The following is a 21,030-nucleotide window of genomic DNA, read 5'->3' on the forward strand; positions in this document are numbered from 1 at the left end:
GTCACCAAAGATTCCTGAGACAAGACCATCCTTATCACAGGCAGAAGAAATCATTCAATGGCTATCAATAGTATGATAAAGCTCCAAAGTCAATAACTACAAGCTTGGCATATGAATGGGTCAAAGACATCAATATAGTATTCGGTAAGAGCCAAAAAAAGGATGGTCAAAAGAATCAGTGGAAGAAGAGGTCAATTTTCTTTAATCTCCCTTATTGGAGCACCCTTAAGGTAAGACACAATATTGATGTGATGCATGTGGAAAAAAATATATGTGATAGTCTCATTGGAATACTATTAGATATAAAAGGGAAGACCAAGGATGGAGTCAAAGCAAGAATAGACTTACTTGACATAGGAATATGAACAAACTTGGGTCTAAGAGCAGAATGAAAGAGGACTTGTATGAGGCCAGCTCCTCATACTTTGTCTAAAAGAGAGAAAAGAAGTTTTTGTGAGTGTCTACATGGTATTAAAGTGCCACAAGGATATTCTTCAAATGTCAAGAACCTTGTATCAATGAAAGATTTAAAATTAGTTAGTTTGAAGTCTCATGATTGCCATGTACTAATGCAACAATTGTTACCAGTAGCCATTTGGGACATATTAGAGGAAAAGGTGAGAAAATCAATTATTAGACTATGTGTCTTCGTTAACACAATTTGCAACAAAGTCATTGATCTTGAGAAATTAGATAAGTTGTAAAATGTTGTCGTCATTACCTTGTGTCAGTTAGAAATGTATTTTGTTCCTTCCTTTTTTGACATCATAGTACATTTAGTTGTATATTTGGTGAGGGAGGTACGTTGGATGTATCCATTTGAGCGGTACATAAAAATTCTTTAAGGCTATGTGAAGAATACCCATCATCCGGGAGCCTCTATTATTGAAAGATATGTTATGGAGGATGTCAAGTTTTGTACTGAATACCTATTTTAAAGTCAAATCTATCAGTATTCCTGAATCTCACCATGAGGGAATAAGATTTGAAGGACAAGGGACACAAGGCATGAAAGTAAAGCATATAACTCATGAAGAAATGCAACAAGCACATTTGTATATCTTGAATAACACCAATGATGTTCAAGATTATTTGGATATGTACAAAAAAGGAATTAAGAGATCAGTATCCTAAAAAGGGTGATAAATGGTTACTAACTGAGCACAAATGATATTTTTCACTTTGGTTTCGGGCAAAGGTAAAGGAGGATCGTAAGAAGTTCAATGTTTTAGAAGTAATAAGATGGTTAACTAGTGGGCCTAGCTTTGATATTACTACTTAGAGTGCATATGACATTAATAGATATTCATTCTATACAAAATTACAGGATGATAATAGGACCATGAAAAATAGTAGGGTAATGATAGCAGCTAAAGTAACTCATTTTTCTAGTGCAAAAGACAAAAATCCAATGTTGGCATCCTCGTCATATTTTAGGATCATTGAAGAGATATGGAAAGTTGACTACTTTAAATTTAAGGTGCCTATTTTCAAGTGTAGATGGGTTGACATTAAGAATGGTATTTAAGAAGATAAGTTGGGTTTTACTTTATTGGATCTTAATAAGGAAAATCATAAGGATGAGCCTTTTATAATGACAACTCATGTAAAACAAGTTTTTTATGCCACCGATCTAGCTAATAAGAGGTTATCTGTGGTTCTATTGGGAAAAGTCTCCTTACTCATGGTGAGATGATGAAATGAGTTTTGATATTAAAGAGATTCCTTTTTTTATGCCAACCCTGCCCCTATTGGATGGGAAGACGAAGACGACGTATATGATATTAGAACTGATCATGATGAAGGTTTATGGGAGAACTAAAATATTTTTATAATGGTAATAGAATATAATTGGATCTTTTTGATTCATTTGATTTTGCTTTTTATACTTTCATTTTTACATTAATTTAAATTTATTATATTTCTTGCCACTGACCTTATTTATCTTATTTGTTTTAGGAAAAATATGGAGAATCTCGTCACTGACAAAAAAAATTCTAAAAGACATAAAGGAGGGGCCACACGACTGACTAAATTGGCCCTAAATTCATGAAAAAGTTCATCTTGATTTTGATGACAATGGCCAGCCAATTGATAAGAAGAAAGGAAACATCTTTAAAAGTTTTGTAGGTTTGGTGGCACGTCAAAAAATCAACATCTTGGAGGAAAAGTGGGATGATATCAATGAAAGTGATAGAAATGATGTTTGGAAATCTATACTGGTATTTCCTATTGTTATATGTCACATCTATTTTTTATTTTGAAATATATTGTTACTAAATTCATTATTGATATGTATTATTTTGTAGATTACTATGACATCAAGGAAACTCCATTTTTAAAGGACAAGTGGCTAAAGTATGCTGGGGACCGATAGAGGGACTTTAAATCCAAGGTTACTAGAAAATATGTCTTTCTTGAGAATGGCAATGAAAATGACGATAGTAATAATGATGCAAACATGGAAAAATGTTAGGAGAAATATTCGTTCATTGATTATAACACGTGGATAAAAATTTGTTCACAGTAGACATGATCCAAAGTTTTTAGTAAGTAAAGGAAGAATATGATAATTTATTTAGTATTAGTGAAGGTTTATTTTTAATAAATGCTTTTCATTATTTACTAATAGGAAAAAAGTCAAAAAGGTCAAGAGCATTGAAAGAAAAATCTATACAACTATACTATGTCTCAAGGAGGGTATGCATATATTTATAATATAATGGATCAAGAGAAGTGGGAAGCTAAAAGACAAGCAGTGGGAGTTGATAATATTGAAGACATTTCTCCTCCATCTCCTGTTAATCGTGCTCAAGCATGGAAGAGAGGATAGAAGAATAAAAAGGGAGAGTTTATTTCCCCGGAGGCTAGAGAAGTAGTTGAGAAAATTGTAAGTATTTTTATAGTCAATATCTTAATCATATAATTAAAATTTATTGCTTACATTGATTTCTACTTGCTTACATGTTCCAGGATGTTCTTACAGAAGCATCATCCGAGGGGATCTTTATGTCTATTGGCAGAAAGGACATATTGACCATGGCCTAAGGGAGTGAAGGGCACCCCTACTGTGTTATTGCGGTTCTAAAAGGTATAGGTATAAGACAATATTTTAAACCTCCACCATCTAATCTTATGCCAATCCAGCAAGTACAAATGATGATAGCAGAATGCAAGTCAAGCATGATGATTGAAATGCAATCAATGATTAGTAATTTACAAATGCAACCACAACAAACACTGAATTATGGTAGTGCTATAGATCTAGTGTGTGATCTTAGCCTATCAGATTAAGGAATGCCTTGCATACTTTAAGTAAAGGATCATGGCAAGCAAGTAGTTGCATATGGAAAGGTGTATAACCATTCAACTATAGTCCACCATCAGCAGATACAACATAACCAAGTAAAGGTGATGGTTGAAGAGGTTGTGGACGCTAATGCTCCTGTACTATTTCCTCCTGAAGAGGTGGAGACAATGGGACAAGCTCAACATAATTTCATTATTTGGTTGACAAAGCTAGTCCATAGGTTACTAAAGAGGTATAAAAATGTTACAACTTTTTATTTTTTAATTCATAACATAGGCATTTCTAATTTTTATTATATATTAATTATAGGAACTACTACAATCAAAAGAATCTTTGAGTTCCAATCCCTAACCGATGCAAGATGATTTGAAATGATTGGGTTCAGTGGTGGTTGACATGAATGAATTTTTTGATGAAATAAACTTAATCGAAAATATTGTTGGGAAGTCTATTACTTTTAGAGTTGCCAAAAAAGATATTAGTGACCTCATTATTTTTGAGTGGTTGGACTTGTCAATAATTCAAGTTTTTATAATGTAAGTATTCATTTTTATTTCTAAATTAATATTTGATATTTTTATTTTATTGCTAACGTATGTCTAATTATCAAAGGTACCTCCACAAGATATGCACCAAACTCGGTGTCGATAAGAATTATGGGTTCTTATCTCCACTTTTAACCTCCATTGATAAAGTGAATCAAAGAGCTTCTTATATTGGAAAGACAATGTGTAAGCAAAAAAAGAAATGCTGGTTTTTACCAATTATTGAGAGGTATCAAATTTTAAATTCGTCGCTCAATTTATAAAATTTTTTTCTTAATGATGTGATATTAATATAAATTAATATATTGTAGTCATCATTGGATGCTTACTGTCATTTGGCCGTATGAAAATACTATATACTGCATTTGTTCACTGCAAAAGGAAAGTAAGCAACAACATGAAGTCTTTGCTTGAATTGTAAATTTTTAAATAATTTTATTTTTTGTTATTAATAATATATATTTAATATTTTCTAAGTGTGTATATTTGATAAATAGATCTTTAGTGACATATTGGAAATCAGCGGGAATGGTTGACAAGAAAAAAAATGAAATCAAGTTTGTACCAATGCAAGTAAGTATTTCAAATTTATTCCTTAATTAGAATGAAGATTATAATATTGTTTTAATGAATTTAATTATTTCTATTTTCTTTATAGTGTCCTCAACAATCAGGAAGTGTAGAGTGCAGTTATTATGTGATGATTTTTATGTATAAAATCATCACTTAAGGTATTGGTCACTCATTTGAATAGGTAATAATTTATAAATAATGATTTATAATTATGATGTTTGCCATATACTTGAGTTATTATTCATGCGTATATTGTTATTGAATTTGCAGCATTTCTAAAGTTTAGAGCCATATTCTAAGCAAGAGTTGAGATATATATGCAATTTATGGTCTAGCTTTTTCTTAGAATTAACAGGATTAGAGTAGAAACTTTCTAGATATTTTGTATTGGAAATGTAAATTTAGTTCATATGTGTTCACTAGATATATTTATATTGGTCTCTAGAGCTGCTATTTCTTAATTAATGCAGGTTTTGTAGGTAAGGGATGTATATAGATATAAGTGTATGAGTAAAAAATATATAGAGTATTTACTGTCATAATTATTACAATAACTGTGGTAAAAGTCATTTATGGCAATAGTTGTGGATACTTGTGGTGAAAAATGATATTTTTCTCCTATTTTTAGCCACAGGTAATCTCAGACCTGTGGTGAAAGATGCGATCTTTCGCCACAGGTCTGAACCCACCTATAGCAAAAAGTGATATTTTTCACCATTGTGTTTTACGCCACAAGTCAGATAGGACCTGTGGTGAAAAATAGTATCTTTTGCTATAGTTTCTTTTGACCTGTGGTGAAAAATATATATTTACTACCACATAATCTTCTACTACACAACATCTCTTCTAGCCAAAAATGCATTTTAACTGTGGCAAAAAATGAATTTTGCACTAGTAGTTGCACACAAGAATAGCCTAACTCGAGCTATAATGTCCAAGTTCATTGAATCTAGAATGTGTCTAGATTCAATGAATATAATGATTTATCTAAGGTAAATGAATTATATATATTCCAGATGCACAGACAAGTTCATAGACTAGCTTCAAACTATTGAGCTTGTACTTGAGTATAAGGAGATTCCATATGCACAGAAAGTCAAGATTGTTGCCCTCAAACTCAAAAAACATACCTCCATTTGGTGGGAAATCCTTAAACGAAAGCAAAAATGCAAGGGGAAGTGCAAGATTGAGACTTGGGAGAAGATGAGATGCTAGCTCACCAAGAAATTTCTACAAGTCCATTACTATCAAGATAACTTTCTCCAACTGCAAAATCTTCGACAGAGGTCCATGTCTGTAGAAGAGTATACTAGAGTATTTGAACAACTCATGATGAAGTGTGACATTTAAGAGAAAAAGTAGCAAATAATAGCTCAATACCTTGTTGGCTTAAACACTGACATTAGTCGTCCAGTCCAGCTTCAGAAGTATTGGACCTTGGATGATGTAGTTCGTCTAGCCATGCATGTTGAGAAGTAGACGCTCAAGAGATTATCTTTCCAACCCTCTTTCTCCAGGGGTTATTCAGATGGCCACAAGGCAGAGTGTAAAGTCCTAACTTAATCTAGACTTTACCATTCTCAAATACATAATCATTAAATAACAATCACATAACATTAGAGTAATAGCCCATAAAATATTTTTTAATGCGGGATCCTAAATTCATCAAACATATGTTCAAATAAGAGGGTTAATAGAAGAATAAACATAATTTTATGACTTAAAGAGGCATAACATTTTTCCCTAAAAAAAGTGCCATACGCCATGGCTTACACCACCATGCATTGCAGCATGTGGTATAGAGCAACAAGCTTTGTTCTTCTTTGTGTCATGTGTTGCGGCGTGGCATAAATGTGCCATAGTGCATAATGATAGCTCAGAAGATGAACTTTTGTCGAGTTCCATTTCCACATTCGACGTCCGGTTGGATTGATTCAAGTGCCTACACAAAGCACACAATGTATTCTATCTAATGAGACAAGTTTGGACTTGATTCGATGGTCCAATCTAAAATTAGATACTTAGGGTGCAAAAAGCTACTTTTTCTTTTAAAACTTACACCATAAGTGCTCAATTGTTATTTCTTGTCCTATTAGACCACTTCGGGCCTTAAACTAAGTCCAAAAGGACTATATGCACCTTTGACTTATCATAATATAAATATCATATCAAATACTCAATTTGACCTCTCAATGCCACATTACACAATTGTGGACTTATATAAGGCACAAACATACCAATACATATATATATAGACTTATTTCACTTTCAACTCTCCAACTCTCACATATAGGGCTCCATCTCAACATATAGTCTAAAATCACAAATATACTCAACTCTTCTAAATAGGGCTCTGCCTCACTAATTGTGTCAAGTTCTCATATACATATACATAAATCATCACATCAATTTCATATATACTAGTGGAACAAGTTACATAATAACATACACTTGCTTGATATGCATCTAATCCTACCCACATACCTACTATTGTAGTACCTTCGGTGAGATGCAGTATCACACAAAGCAAGTTTCCATAACAGAATTCATATATATATTTATATATTTATTTTCACATATACTTATGCATCCTAGTTGACAACTCAAATTCTAAATACAACTTTATACATTCATCTACACAATTGGTAGTCATACCACTACCAAGTGAGGCTACTCTTTCCTTGTAACATCCTGAATTTCTTAATCTTAAGTTTAGAGGTTAATCGAGGGTGAAGTGAAAATTAAAGTGGGATTAGAGATTTGGATGATTAATTGGTATTTTGACTTGTTTGTGTATTGTATGAATAGATATAGGTGATAGGAGTGTGTTTTAGGTTAAAGCAAGTGTGTGTTGTGAGAATAAATCTCACTATGCCACATGTTGCGGCTTGTGCTGCGTGCGCCGCGATGCATGGACCAGAAATTCACTTCAAGTCATGAAATTTCAGAAATTTCAGGGGAGAGAATTTGAGAAACACATGAGACAGAGAGAGGAGAAGGGCTGAAGAGCTAGGTTAAGTCATTTTAGAGCGGTGGAAGGTGATTCAGATCAGTAACTTGCTAGCTAAGCTACGTATAACTCTTACCTTCCATTTTACATAAATTTTTCTGAAAATGAGTTACAGGTAAATTGAATCGGTAGAATTTAAGGGGTTTGATTCTTGTCTAATAGTAATAAGAAAGGTTTTCGAAAGTTAAATTAGAGCTTTGTGTCTGGTTTAGAGCTAAACAATAGAGCTTTGAACTCGTATGCTCAATTTTAGCCTTTAGAGAGAGATAAAACACTCAAAAATGACATTTTTGGCCCTATTTTGAAGTGGTTTGCTTCCCAAAACCTTTCCATGCTTCCAATGCCTATATAAATCATTAAGTTTGAGCTTAAACTATCAATTTAAAGGGTTTTTATGGGATCCCAATTATTCCGCAATTATTTTTAAAAATATTATTAATTTAAACCCTTATATGGATAATGTGAGATTAGGAGCAAATCCTTGATCCTAATGATTGTTTGTTGTGATTGTGTGGTGAATTTTGGTAATGTCAAGGTGGACATTACATGTATGATACTTACCTGACAAGTCACTAGCCAAAGCAGACTTTAAACCTCTGAATATTTGATGCCCTAGTAGAGCCAAACCTTCTATCCTCCTTAGATGCATTTTTCTCTTATTTCTTCTAATTTCATAAGTTCTAACTTAGGTCTTAAGTAAAATTTTGTGTAGTGCACCGCAGCACATGTAGCTTCCACTGCAGCGCATGGTACAATGAGTTTAATCTCACCTATGCTCACACGTTTCATCCCAAATTACTATTCTTCCCTTCAATCCTATTAACATAATATCCAAACAACACAAAATATCAACTCGATATCGAAACCATAATCCATCTACTAATTTTTAATTTACCCTTGATTAGCAACTAGTTCCTTTGATTGAGATTCATGATGTTACACAGACTTTCAGTAGACCAACCCCTTAAGCAAGCTGTAATCTATAAGGTCTCCCTTATTTAACCATATTTAACTCCATGTTTAAGGTAATCAAAGGACTAACCCTCAAAGGATCAATAAAGTTTTAAAATTACATAAAAGAGAAAATTTTGAAAATCATATACAATTGGGATCCTAATAGGTCATATTTGTTAAACATTTTTCTTAGAAATTTAGGACCATATTTCATGATAGAAAACCCTAAAATGTGCATTCTAGGTGTTAAATTAGGGTCTTGGGCCTTAGTGAGAAAGTGTGCATATTAAGGGTATTTTGGTCATTTTTGCACTTTGTTGGGAATTCAAAGGCAAATTGGGAATTTTATTTGTGCATTTGTTTTAAGGTCATTTATATATGTTAAGAGTCTTCATATGTATTGATATCACATTCTTAGTGCAATTTTGCCTAAGTGTTCAAATACGCAAGGGTAATTTGGTCATAAAATGCACTTTTTCGCCAAATTATGGTTAAGCTTGAGATTTATGTCTTTTGATGAGATAAGATGATTGGTATAATTAGTTTTCATTGATTCATCCTAGGTTGTGATTTATTTGGAAAATACAACATTTTAAGGTTGTCTCCTTGAGGGTTTCTAATTAGCCTTTGATTTTAGTTCAAGTGTGTGCTTGTCTACACTTGATTTTTGTGAGGCTTTCATATTCATTTTCCTTTAGTCATTTTAATACCTTGGATGAATTAAATATTTTCTATCTTAGTCTACTTAAATAAATGTCACACTATGGTTATTTGATTATTTGATTTAATTGTGATTTAGGTGAATAAGTGTGACAAATAAAGACATAACTCAATTGGCACATGAGGAAGCTTGAGCACGAAATTTCAGACCTGAATGGGCTTAAAAATAGTGTGATTTATCTGGTCTAATGAGGCACACATGAAGGTTCCATGCACTTGCACATAATGGATCAAGTTGACTTGTCAAAGCTCAAGTTAATTGCAATGTGTTTGAGAAGCTTGGAGGCAAATTTCATATCTGAATTTAAGCTTCATTTAGAGTGAATTCCAAGGAAATTAACGGAGCATAAGAGCTTATCATATCCATGCATATATGGGATTAGAAGAGAAAGCATTGGAATTATCACCCAAGTTAACTTGCAACCCAGACTACCCTTAACCTCACTTGACCTAATGACTTGTGTTTAGTTTTTTGGAAACTTGTTTAGCAAGTAGACCACCACAATTTCATCCCAAACACTTCTTAGCTAGCTTAGGATCAATTTTTTCAGATCATTAACTCATATTTTGAAATTTCAAGCTTCAAGTTCTCTCACTTCTCTCTCTATACTTCCATTCTCTCTCCTCTATATCTTTCAAACTAACCATCCAACTTTCACAAAACCACCACCATTCTCTTTCTCTTTTCTTCCTTTACATAACCTAATAGCTTTCTCAAGGATTAAACCAAGCTATCATAGGGCAAAATCATGGTGAAGAAGACCATAATCTTCGAGCTTCATCTTGTTCATCACTTGAAGATGTAAGGCTAGATTCTTGAAGGAGCTACTATGTGGAGAAGGAAACCTTGAATTTGTACTATTTTCTAGTTGAATTTGAATTTCTTCTCTCTACTTTTCTCTCTCTAGAATTGAAAATTTTTATGACTCTTTGATCTTATAATTTCAAGTGATGATTCATATAATTGAGAGATGCTTGTTGTAACTTAAGTTTTATTACTTTAAGCTCTAGATTTTGGCCTCTTCAAGTTTATTCATAATGGTTAGCTTGATAAGTTTAACATATTTTCTTGCTTGTCATAATCTTGCCAACTTGAATGCATGTGAATATCTTCATGAATTATAGTCTTGAGCATGTTGATTCATTCATATGTGCTTGACCTAATTGACTCATGTTTGTAATACTTTGGTTAGGTTTAATGCTAGCTTTGCCTTGGCTCACTCTAAGACTATAATCTTGGATTGGGGTTGGTCGAGGTAATAGCTAAGCCTTGGTTAACATAGCTAAGTCACTTAAACTAAAGAAAAGAGAGAGGAAACTAAACTAGATAGGTTGTAATCAAACAAGGATAGGTGACTAATTCCATATAGGAGTTCCCACTTCTAATAAGTTTGCACACACCTACTTCATTCACCTTATAATTAGGTTAATTAGCTCATTTAGTTTTGAGACTAAATCTATCTAAGTCACTTTTAACTTGTAGCACACTTGAAACCTAAATTTTCTAACTAAGCCTCCTCATAAAGATCGACCTAGGTTCACACTAGTACTACATTAGTGTAGGTTAGTATTATTTTGCTAAGGTAGTAACAACCTTAGTCTGATCCCAAGTGAACATTTCAAATATCAAACAAAACTTATTGTATTCAAATCAAAGTTTGAAAATGATGTGAAAGCTTGGAAAATAAATGGGGCCCATCACAATGAGTTTTAAAACTTAAAACTGGGTTTTATGTAGAAAATGTGATGTGCGCTATAGCTTGTGACATATGCACTATGGCTCACTCTTCTCTGTGCCATGCACCACGGTGTGGGGCATAATGCGCTATGGTGCATTGCATGAAAATGACAGTATTAGTTATTGTCATTTGATAGCATAGGGAGCAAACTTCTTACTCATCCCAAATCTCCCTTTGATATTCAATTGAGGTAGTTTTAGTATCTACACAGAGCTTTCTCCTAGCTTTAGCTAATGGCACCAGTTTCACACTCATATTCTTTTTTTGTGAAAGGTTAGACACCAAAACCCTTTTTACCACTTTTTCACAAAAACCTCACATCAAAGGTGTCCTAACACAATTATGAGTGCCAAAAGCTTACACCGACACTCCAACCACACTCAATAGACTTTAGTAGACCCATTCAACACACCACATAAAACTGAAAGCACTTACTTCTTAAAATTATCACTTCACCCCAAATTTTATAAAACACAAGGGGGAGGAAATTTATGCACGAAATCATCATTTTCATTTCAAATCTTTCAAAATACACATGTTTTTACTTGCATAGGTATTTTGGCCCTATCTATGGGTTTACAACCAAAACTCACTAACCCAAGGCATAAAATATACAAGTTGTACACTAAGCTAGTGCAAGTAGTACAAAATAATGACATTTGATCCTAGTTGGCAACTATACAACATTAATACACAATAATAAGTAAAGAGGAATGAAAGTAGGATTTTACCACAATCCTACGCCTTAGAGTGTTTTTGCCTGACTCAGATTTGATGAGCTAGGCCCTAAAAATATTGAGAATTGAGGGGTTAGTACAACTACTCAATAACCAAGTTTCACCTAATCTATACACTTGTATATCAATTGTAAATAGATTTAAATAGGCAAACACATATATAGCACATGTGAGGAACTTGGCCACGGTTCACAAAACTAATAACCATATGGCCGAGCCTAAAAACATATAATCATTTTATTTTGTAAAGCACAACATGGGGTTGCAATAATACCAACCATGTGCCCTTAACTCATACCGGACCACAATACTAACAACTATATGGTTGGATTTATATACATGATCAAATGCCAACCTTATACCCTCCTGTTACCTCTAACATGAAACCAGTGGTTATCACATGGCTACATCCTTCATGGACTAACCTAACTTTCCACTTGTGAGGAGCAACCAGGCCAGGGTTAACTCACTCACTTATGTAATTTGGTTTCCCCCAATACTAACAACCATGGGGTGTCGTACTCCTCATCTAGTCGCCTTATGAACTGGTGGAGACTAGTTAGGTTTAAGTCCCTTATAAAATAAGTGGGAAAGTCTCAAATCATCTATAGGATAAGTGATAGGAAATTAGTCGCTTATCCTCAAAATTACACTAAAGCTAACCCTAATGCAATATAGGGCCAACCCTAGGTCATCTCCCAAGGAATGGTTTTAAGTCTAATTGAAAGTTATCTAGTGAAATAAATCAACCAAAGTTTGTAGGAATTTAGTTATCTAGCTAATTATCTAAACTAATTACCTAATATGCAAGTAATTAAAATGCTAGTGAAAGTGAGTGAAATGAACTTCCCTTTTTACAATAATGGAACCCTAGAGATTAGTTGATTTTGGACTCATTATCTTCTCATGATTAGGCTAAGTTTAGCTTCTTTCCTCTTGACTAAAGCTGTCATGACTTAAGAAAATTATCCTAAGCCAATTAACCTAATTAGCTAACCTCCCTAGGTCTTAGATTAAAGTCCCTATTTCAATTAACCAATTGGTGAAGACATTAGCCAAGTGATTCATTCAAAATCCTCTCTCAACAGCCATGGTCAAACACATAAATTGAGCAACCACAAGATTATGTCAAGCTACTCAACAACACAAGCATTAACACCACAAGATTATGCAATATTAACACAAGAAATTCACTAATTGAAAAACACAAGATTATGTGCCAAACAAAGAGTGGCAAAATTCAGTCATGGCTGTCCAAGGAAGAAATTAAATGAAACAATCCTCTCTCTTTACATCAACATCAAATTCAAATTAGAATTTATAAGCTAAGATGATTAAACCCTAGATTAAGGAATCTAACCATCTAGTAAAAAGAGAAGAGGATAGGAAACAAAAGAACTTAGCCAATTTGAAGCTCAAGACTCATCCTCCATCTTCATCTCTCTAGGATTCCACAAAGAAACTTAGCCAATCTTCATCTTCAAGAACCCTAGTGATTGCTTGTGAAGGCCAAACTCCATAGCTCTTGAATGATGAAAATGAGCTTCAATCCTTGTGAAAATGGAAGGGATGGAACGAAAATGAAGAGAGGAGAAGAATGGTATGAGTTTTGTGGAGGTTTGGTGGCTGAAAATGGAGGTTAGGGTGCTGGAAAATGAAGAACAAAAGAGAGAAAATGAAGAACACTATGAACAAGAGAGAGAGAATGTGGAAGATGAATGAGATATGTGTTGGATCCCATTTGGGACTTAAAATGGCGTGCTCCTTGGTGTCTCCCATCAGCTGAAGCTTAATTAAAATAAGGAAAAAGAAATTAAAATGTAAATGGGAGCCTTGTCACACTTGCAAGGTGGCAACTTCCTATTGGTTTGTAGATGATTCCAATGTGTGCCTAATTTCCCATGTGTCATCCACATCATTTTAGCTGATCTAATCCCTCAAAATAATCATAATTCACGTGCAAACCATCAGCCATTGTCCTCAAGGAGTGTTGACCTCAATTGCCCAATTGATGCACAAGTCACATGCCACCTATGTCACATAAATCACATAATTCAATTAAATAGCATATGATATAATAAAATCTAATTCATGTCCAGAATTAAATTCATAATTAGAAGGGAGAATTTATTAAATTAACCAAGTTTCAGGCTGCACAAAATTATATAAAAATTTTCACACAAAGGCAAACCAAAAACTAGGACAAACTAAGACACTTAAGAAAGTGTTGACTTTTTTATTTAATTACTCCCAAACTAAAATGAATTTTAAAAATATAATTTCCACCATTCATCAACTGGACATAAAATGCACTTTGTCAATTTTTCTTGTACATTTTCTCAAAAGTTCATTTTTTTGACCAAAATGCCCCTAGTGCACTGATCTTAGAAACTTAGGCAAAGTTCCAAATCTAATGCAATGTGTGCACTTGAAGGTGATAAATCATTAATAAAATGGTCCTAATTGACAAATAAAAGTGGGTAACAAATGTGTTCTATCAATTCCCCCACACTTAGCTTTTGCACTCCGGGCAAAATCAAGTGAAAAAGGTCCCAAAAGAAACTATAAGACAAAGAAATAAGAGAAAAAATTGTTTCAAGTCACTAAAATACTAGCTCATGAACTTCTACAAATTATCAATCAATGTGGCAATAATTACGAAAAATTATGCACATCACAAACAAACCCTTACCAAGAATCAATGTCAAAGAGTAAGCCTCTCTAGGTTAAGTGTTTGCTCTCATCACTCAAAGTGTATAAGGTATTAAATTTCACTCAAAATTTCTTAGGATAAACCCTACTATGAATTTGTAACCCTTCTACATCTCCATCACTAAATAGCACTTGCAATCAAGAATCAAATGGACTTTATTAGGTTGTGATATAGGTAATGAAAGGATGTCTAAGAAATGCATGTATATAAAAAAAAATAGGGTTAGCATCAAAATAATGCTAAATCAAGATATATCCCCTTAATATGCAAAGCATAACCTAACTCAATTGAGTGAACACCTTAACACAATGATGATGGAAAGAAATGATAAGAAATAATAAAACAAATGGAATGGATGAGCTAGGCAACTTTTTATTTTTATTTTTTTTTTTTTTCTTTCTTTTCTTTTTTTTCTTCTTTTTTTTTTCTTTTTCTAGCAACTTTATTTCTTTTCTTTTTGACTATATTTTTTTTTTTCAAATCTATCTTTGTTGTTTTTTTTTTTGTTGCCCCTAACTCTTTGAAAACAATGGAAGTAATGGATAGAGAAATGATAATAGGCATCCACTCATTTGATCTAGGACATGCAATGAATATTAAAAAGACATATAAAAGTGTAACATGCATTCCTTGGGGAAAAATAGGGTGAATATTTTTTTTTTTAAGAATCAAACCAAAGGCTCAAAGTGGCTAACAAAGGATAATAAATAATAATAGTTTGGCTCTTGGCTATTTTTTATGAATGCCATCTCTCATCTCCTATCAAACAAGTGCAAGATATATGGTCTTAATTAAGAAGTGAAACAAATTCTAGAGGGTAACATCACTAAGGAATTAATCACACATGAGTGTTTAGCCTCTTCCATGAAAGGGTAATATGCCACTCTAATCCATTAATTCAAGGTAAAAGAATGTTCACTTCACACCTATTCAATCCTAAAAATTACCACATCTCAAGAATCAAAATATCCATTCAAGAGCTAGGTAATTAAGTAACCTCAAACAAAACAAAACAAAGAAATTTTTTTTTTGAATTTTTTTTTTGCAAAACCAAACAAAACCAAACAAACAAAACAAAATGTTTATTTCTCTCCCCCACACTTAAATCATGCATTGTCCTCAATGTATGTATAGACTAGTGATAAAATAAGGTGAGATCAATAATGAATGCATAACAAAAGTGTGGTGCAGATATTTTTTTTTTCAAACTAAAACACAAAACAAAGAAGTCAAATAAAGCAAATAAACTCTAATTTTCCTACTAGGTTCATCTCCCCCACACTTGAACTATACCTATCATTAAATATATCAATTAAAGGAAGGTAAAAGCTCAAGGTTAGAGAGATACAACCTTATCATGGTGGTTCAAAAACATGTTGAGAGAAGTCCTCCTCCTTTTGAAGTGATTTGGCATCTTTGTAGAGCTTGCATAGGTGACCATTGATTTGCATAGTGGAACCCGTGGCTTTATTCAAGAGTTGCAAAACCCCATAGGGAAACACCTTGGTCACTAGATATGGTCCCTCCCACTTAGACTTCAACTTGGCATGCTTATGAATAAACCTTGTTTGGAACAAGAGGACTTGATCTCCTTCTTGGAACTTTTTCCTCAAGATTAGCTTGTCATGAAGGATCCTTGTTTTCTCCTTATAGATTCTAGAAGACTCATAGGCATCCAACCTAAGCTCCTCAAGTTCTTGCATTTGAAGAAATCTCTCCTTAGCCGAAAGATGGAAATCCAAGTTTAGTTTCTTGATGGCCCAATAGGCCCTATGCTCTATCTCCACAGGGAGGTGGCAAGCCTTTCCATACACCAATCGAAAAGGAGACATGCCAATGGGAGTCTTATAAGCGGTCCGATAAGCCCACAAAGCATCCTCCAAGTGTAAAGACCAATCCTTCCTATTTGTGTTCACCACCTTGGTTAGGATTTTCTTGACTTCTCTATTTGATACTTCGGCTTGGCCATTAGTTTGGGGATGATATGGTGTAGAGATTTTGTGATGCACCCCATATTTAGCCAAGAGAGCCTTCATCATCTTATTGCAAAAGTGGGATCCTTGGTCACTTACCAAGGCCTTAGGAACTCCATACCTACAAAAAATATTAGATTTGAGAAACTTCAAAACAATCTTAGCATCACAAGTTCTAGTAGGAATGGCTTCAATCCACTTTGAAACATAATCAACACCAAGTAATATGTACTCAAAACTAAAGGATGGTGGAAAGGGACCCATGAAGTCAATGCCCCAAACATCAAAAATCTCACAAAATAAAATGGGTTGTTGAGGCATTTCATGTCTCTTACCCCAACTACTAACCTTTTGACATTTCAAGCATGCTTTACAAAATTCATAAGAGTCTTTAAACAAGCTAGGCCAATACAATCCACAATCTAAAACCTTCCTAGCTGTCTTATTTGAGCTAAAATGACCACCACATGCATGAGAGTGACAAAATTCAAGAACAGAAGGCACATCAACATCATCAACACACCTCCTAATCACTTTATCACTACAAATCTTCCACATCAAAGGTGGTTCCCAAATGTAAAATCTAGACTCTCTTTTCAATTTTTCAATGGCAAAACGTGAAGCACAAGGAGGCAAGACTCTACACTCAATATAGTTAGCAAAAGAGGCATACCATGGAGGCTTAGATGAAATGGCACACAATGCCTCATCAGGAAATGAATCACAAGGAATAGTAGGGTTAGAGTTTACCATAGTAGCTTTTAAATGAGGTAGTCTAGACAAATGATCCGCTACTTGATTGGTAGAACCACTCCTATCCCTTATCTCCACATCAAATTCTTGCATTAAGATCACCCATCGAATCAAGCGAGGCTTAGAATCTGTCTTCTTAAACAAGTACCTCACAGCAGCATGGTCAGTGTACACAACAACTTTAGAGTTAAGAAGATATGATCTAAATTTATCAAGTGCAAAAACAATAGCAAACAACTCTTTCTCAGTTGTGGTGTAATTAACCTGAGCTGAATCTAGGGTCCTAGATGCATAAGCAATCACATATGATAACTTGCCCTCTCTTTGACCAAGCATAGCTCCCACAGCAAAATTAGAAGCATCACATGACAACTCAAAAGGTAAAGACCAATTTGGGGCTTTAAGAATGGGAGGGGAAATGAGCATGCTTTTCAAAGTGTCAAAACTCCTTTTGCAAGCATCATCAAAAACAAAATCAACATCTTTTTGTAAGAGTTTAGACATAGGCAAAGCAATTTCACTAAACCCCTTTATAAATCTCCTATAAAAGCCTGCATGTCCCAAAAATGATCTCAAATCTTTCAAACAAACAGGATATGGCAAAGAAGCAATCACATCTACTTTGGCCTTATCCACCTCTATGCCATTGGAAGAAATCAAATGGCCTAAAACAATTCCTTTATCTACCATGAAATGGCATTTTTCAAAGTTAAGCACAAGCTTCTTTTCAATGCACCTACCAAGCACTTTATCTAAAGAATGCAAGCATGAATCAAAGGACTCACCATACACAGTAAAATCATCCATAAAGACTTCCATGCAATGTTCAATAAAATCACAAAATATGGACATCATGCATCTTTGAAAAGTACCAGGTGCATTGCAAAGACCAAAAGGCATCCTCCTATAGGCAAATGTACCAAAGGGGCATGTAAAGGTAGTCTTATCTTGGTCACTAGGAGCTATAGGAATCTGAAAATACCCACTAAACCCATCTAGGAAGCAATAATGGGACTTGGAAGCCAATCTCTCAAGCATTTGATCAATAAAAGGCAAAGGAAAATGGTCCTTCCTAGTCACATTATTGAGCTTCCTATAGTCTATGCACACTCTCCAAGCATTTTGAACTCTAGTTGGAACAAGCTCTCCTTTCTCATTTTTTACCACAGTAATCCCCCCTTTCTTAGGTACAACTTGGGTTGGAGACACCCACTCACTGTCAGCTATAGGATAGATGATCCCAGCACTAAGTAGCTTAACAACCTCTTTCTTTACCACATCTAAAATCAATGGGTTAAGTCTCCTTTGTGGTTGCCTAATGGGCTTAGCATTGTCCTCAAGAAAAATTTTATGTGTGCACACAATAGGGTCAATACCAGGAATGTCAGCCAAAGTCCAACCAATAGCATGTATGTTCTTTCTCAACACATCAAGTAATGCATTTTCTTCCTCAAGAGATAAAGAGTTAGAAATTATTACCGGAAGCTTCTCATTCTCAATGAGATATGCATACTTGAGATTGGATGGTAAAGGCTTCAACTCCAAGGTAGGTGGCTCTACACAAGAGGGAATGAGCTTCTTCAAGTCTAATTTGGTGGAATATTCCATGGTACTATCTTGTCTTTTAGGCTTCTCACTTGTTTTTGATTTCTCCTCTTCTTTCTTTACAGCCTCCCCCTTTTCTTGCAACTTGTCCTCAAGTGCTTGGACTTGAGCCACGGCCTCGACATGTGAAAGTGTAGAATTTTCCTCCAATAGCTTGGGAATCCTAAGAACATCAAGCTCGAGTGGAGAAAAACTCATAGATTCGGCCTTAATGGCTTTAGTACCTACAACACAAGAAGATATACCCTTCTCAAGCATTTCAAGATCAAGCATAGGAGATATTTTAAACAAATCATGAGAAGAAGTAGTTGCATCATTCAAGCATGCATCAATCTCTAAACAAATAGGACAACTACATCCATCAATACATGTAGTAGTAACAAGAGACAAATCATCATCAACATGTGAGAAAGAATCAAGCATGTGAGACTCACAAGCATCATGAAGCAATAACTCAATGGAACTTACACCTAACAAAGAATAATCCTCAAAAGGATGTTTCATTGCTTCATATATATTAAAAATAACATGATCCTCTCCACATTTCAAAATCAAACTACCTTTTTCCATGTCAATCAATGTACGGGCAGTCCTCATAAATGGCCTTCCTAAAATCAAAATATCATCCCCACTCCCTTCTTTTGACATATCAAGCACATAGAAATCCACAGGAAATAATAGACCTTTAACACAAACCAACAAGTCTTCTACTACTCCATGTGGTCTTCTAACACTTCTATCCGCTAATTGGCATATCATAGGTGTCTTATGCATGCAATCAAGACTCAAGGCATGATAAATTGAAAGAGGCATAACATTAATGGCTGCACCTAAGTCTATCAATGCATGAGAAAAATGTGTGTTGCCAATCTTGCATGGAATTGTGAAGGAACCGGGGTCCTCACATTTTATAGGGAGTTGAGGCTTCATGATAGCACTCACAGATGAGGGTAATTGTACCCTTGCATTAGGCCTAAATTTTCTTTTATTTGTACAACAATCTTTCAAAAATTTGGCATACTTAGGAAAGTTCTTAACTACATCCATCAAGGGTACATTAACATGAATCTTGTGGAAGAAATCATATACCTCTTGATCAAATTGTCCCTTTACTTGCTTAGGGACCACTTGTGCTTGTGGAAAAGGAAGCTTCTTCATAATCTCTTGACTTTGCTTTCCTTCTTCCTTCCTTGAACTCTCCTTTCTTGTTTCACTTTGCTCGGCCTCTCCCTCTTTTTCCTTACTAAACAACTCGGCCATAGTCCCCTTTTCCACCTTAGATGGTGGTTGCTCACATATGATCTCCTCAATGTTTTCATCCTCATCATCTCTACAAAAAGATGCATCATTAGGAGCAAAAGAAGAACTAGAAACATTAACATCAATTGAAGAATTTAAAGAGGGCTTCTCGGCCTTCCCTTGTCTTTTGTCTTCTTGTACTCTTTCTCCCAACTCCTTGCCACTCCTCAATGTGATAGCATTAAGATTAGCTTTAGGATTAGCAACGGTGTTGGATGGTAATGTAGAGGCTTGAGCATTGGCTGCACTTAATTGGTTAGCAAGCATATTCATTTGAGAAGTAAGGGCATCAATTTTAGAGTTCATGTTCTCACACTTGTTACCCATACTCTCTACCTTGTTCCCTAAGCCATCATACATGTTTTTATACAAAGAGTTCATTTCAATCAACTGCTTACGTAACACATTCACATCATTAGAAGAGTTTGAATTAGAAGAACTCTCAATTGGAACAAGCCTCCTATCACTATAAGAATTAGAAGAAGGTGCAAGAGAATTACCACTTGGATTGTAGCTTTGAGAAGAGCTACCTTGAGACAAATGAGGTGGAGGGTCACGGCCAAAGGTGTTTTGATAGGATCCTCTTTGTTGATTGTCTTGTAAAGCCACATTTGGATTTGAATAGGAGAAATTAGGATGGTCTCTCCATGAAGGGTTGTAAGTATTAGAATAAGCTCCTTGCCCTTGCCTCCCACCATAGGATTGTTTTCCATTGTAGATAGCATTTACTTGTTCAAACTTAATAGGACAATTGCTTTCTACATGCATAGGTGAGTCACAAAAAGTACAAGAATAAGGGACAAGTGCTTGAGAAGTACTTACATTGCTCACTTGAGATATTTGTGGAGCCAACATTCTCCCAATCTTGGCAGCTAGCAAGTCCACATATGAATCATTAAGAACTGAGGAACCTACCATATTCACATTTCTCTTTTCCCTTGTAGAGTATTGAGCACCACTTGAAGCCATCTTGTCAATTAGTTCCCAAGCCTTTAAGGAAGTGAGGTCAATCAAGCATCCACCACTAGCGGCATCAATGTTAACTTTGTCTCTTGGAATCAAGCCCTCATAGAAATATTGGACTAAATTCTCACTAGAA

At 34.6% G+C, this 21,030-nt stretch overlaps 1 long non-coding RNA gene across 11 annotated transcripts in view; it reads left to right on the forward strand.

Moving 5' to 3' along the window:
- Window positions 1-10,075, forward strand: part of LOC129292603 (uncharacterized) — a 46,240-nt gene extending 36,165 nt beyond the window's left edge. For 10 of the 11 annotated variants that reach the window (XR_008588915.1, XR_008588914.1, XR_008588917.1 and 7 more), the window contains 9 exons: window positions 1,960-2,222; window positions 2,310-2,395; window positions 2,633-2,890; window positions 2,974-3,542; window positions 3,923-4,084; window positions 4,167-4,240; window positions 4,353-4,428; window positions 4,514-4,609; window positions 9,192-10,075. This is a non-coding gene — a long non-coding RNA (uncharacterized LOC129292603). The remainder of the gene's footprint in view (window positions 1-1,959; window positions 2,223-2,309; window positions 2,396-2,632; window positions 2,891-2,973; window positions 3,543-3,922; window positions 4,085-4,166; window positions 4,241-4,352; window positions 4,429-4,513; window positions 4,610-9,191) is intronic. The other variant, XR_008588913.1, reaches the window with a different exon arrangement.
- The last annotated feature ends 10,955 nt before the right edge of the window (window positions 10,076-21,030 follow it).

The sequence above is a fragment of the Prosopis cineraria genome, unplaced genomic scaffold, assembly GCF_029017545.1.
Source record: "Prosopis cineraria cultivar Desert tree isolate PC_DT_omini unplaced genomic scaffold, ASM2901754v1 PC1, whole genome shotgun sequence".
NCBI classification, from domain to species: Eukaryota; Viridiplantae; Streptophyta; class Magnoliopsida; order Fabales; family Fabaceae; genus Prosopis; species Prosopis cineraria.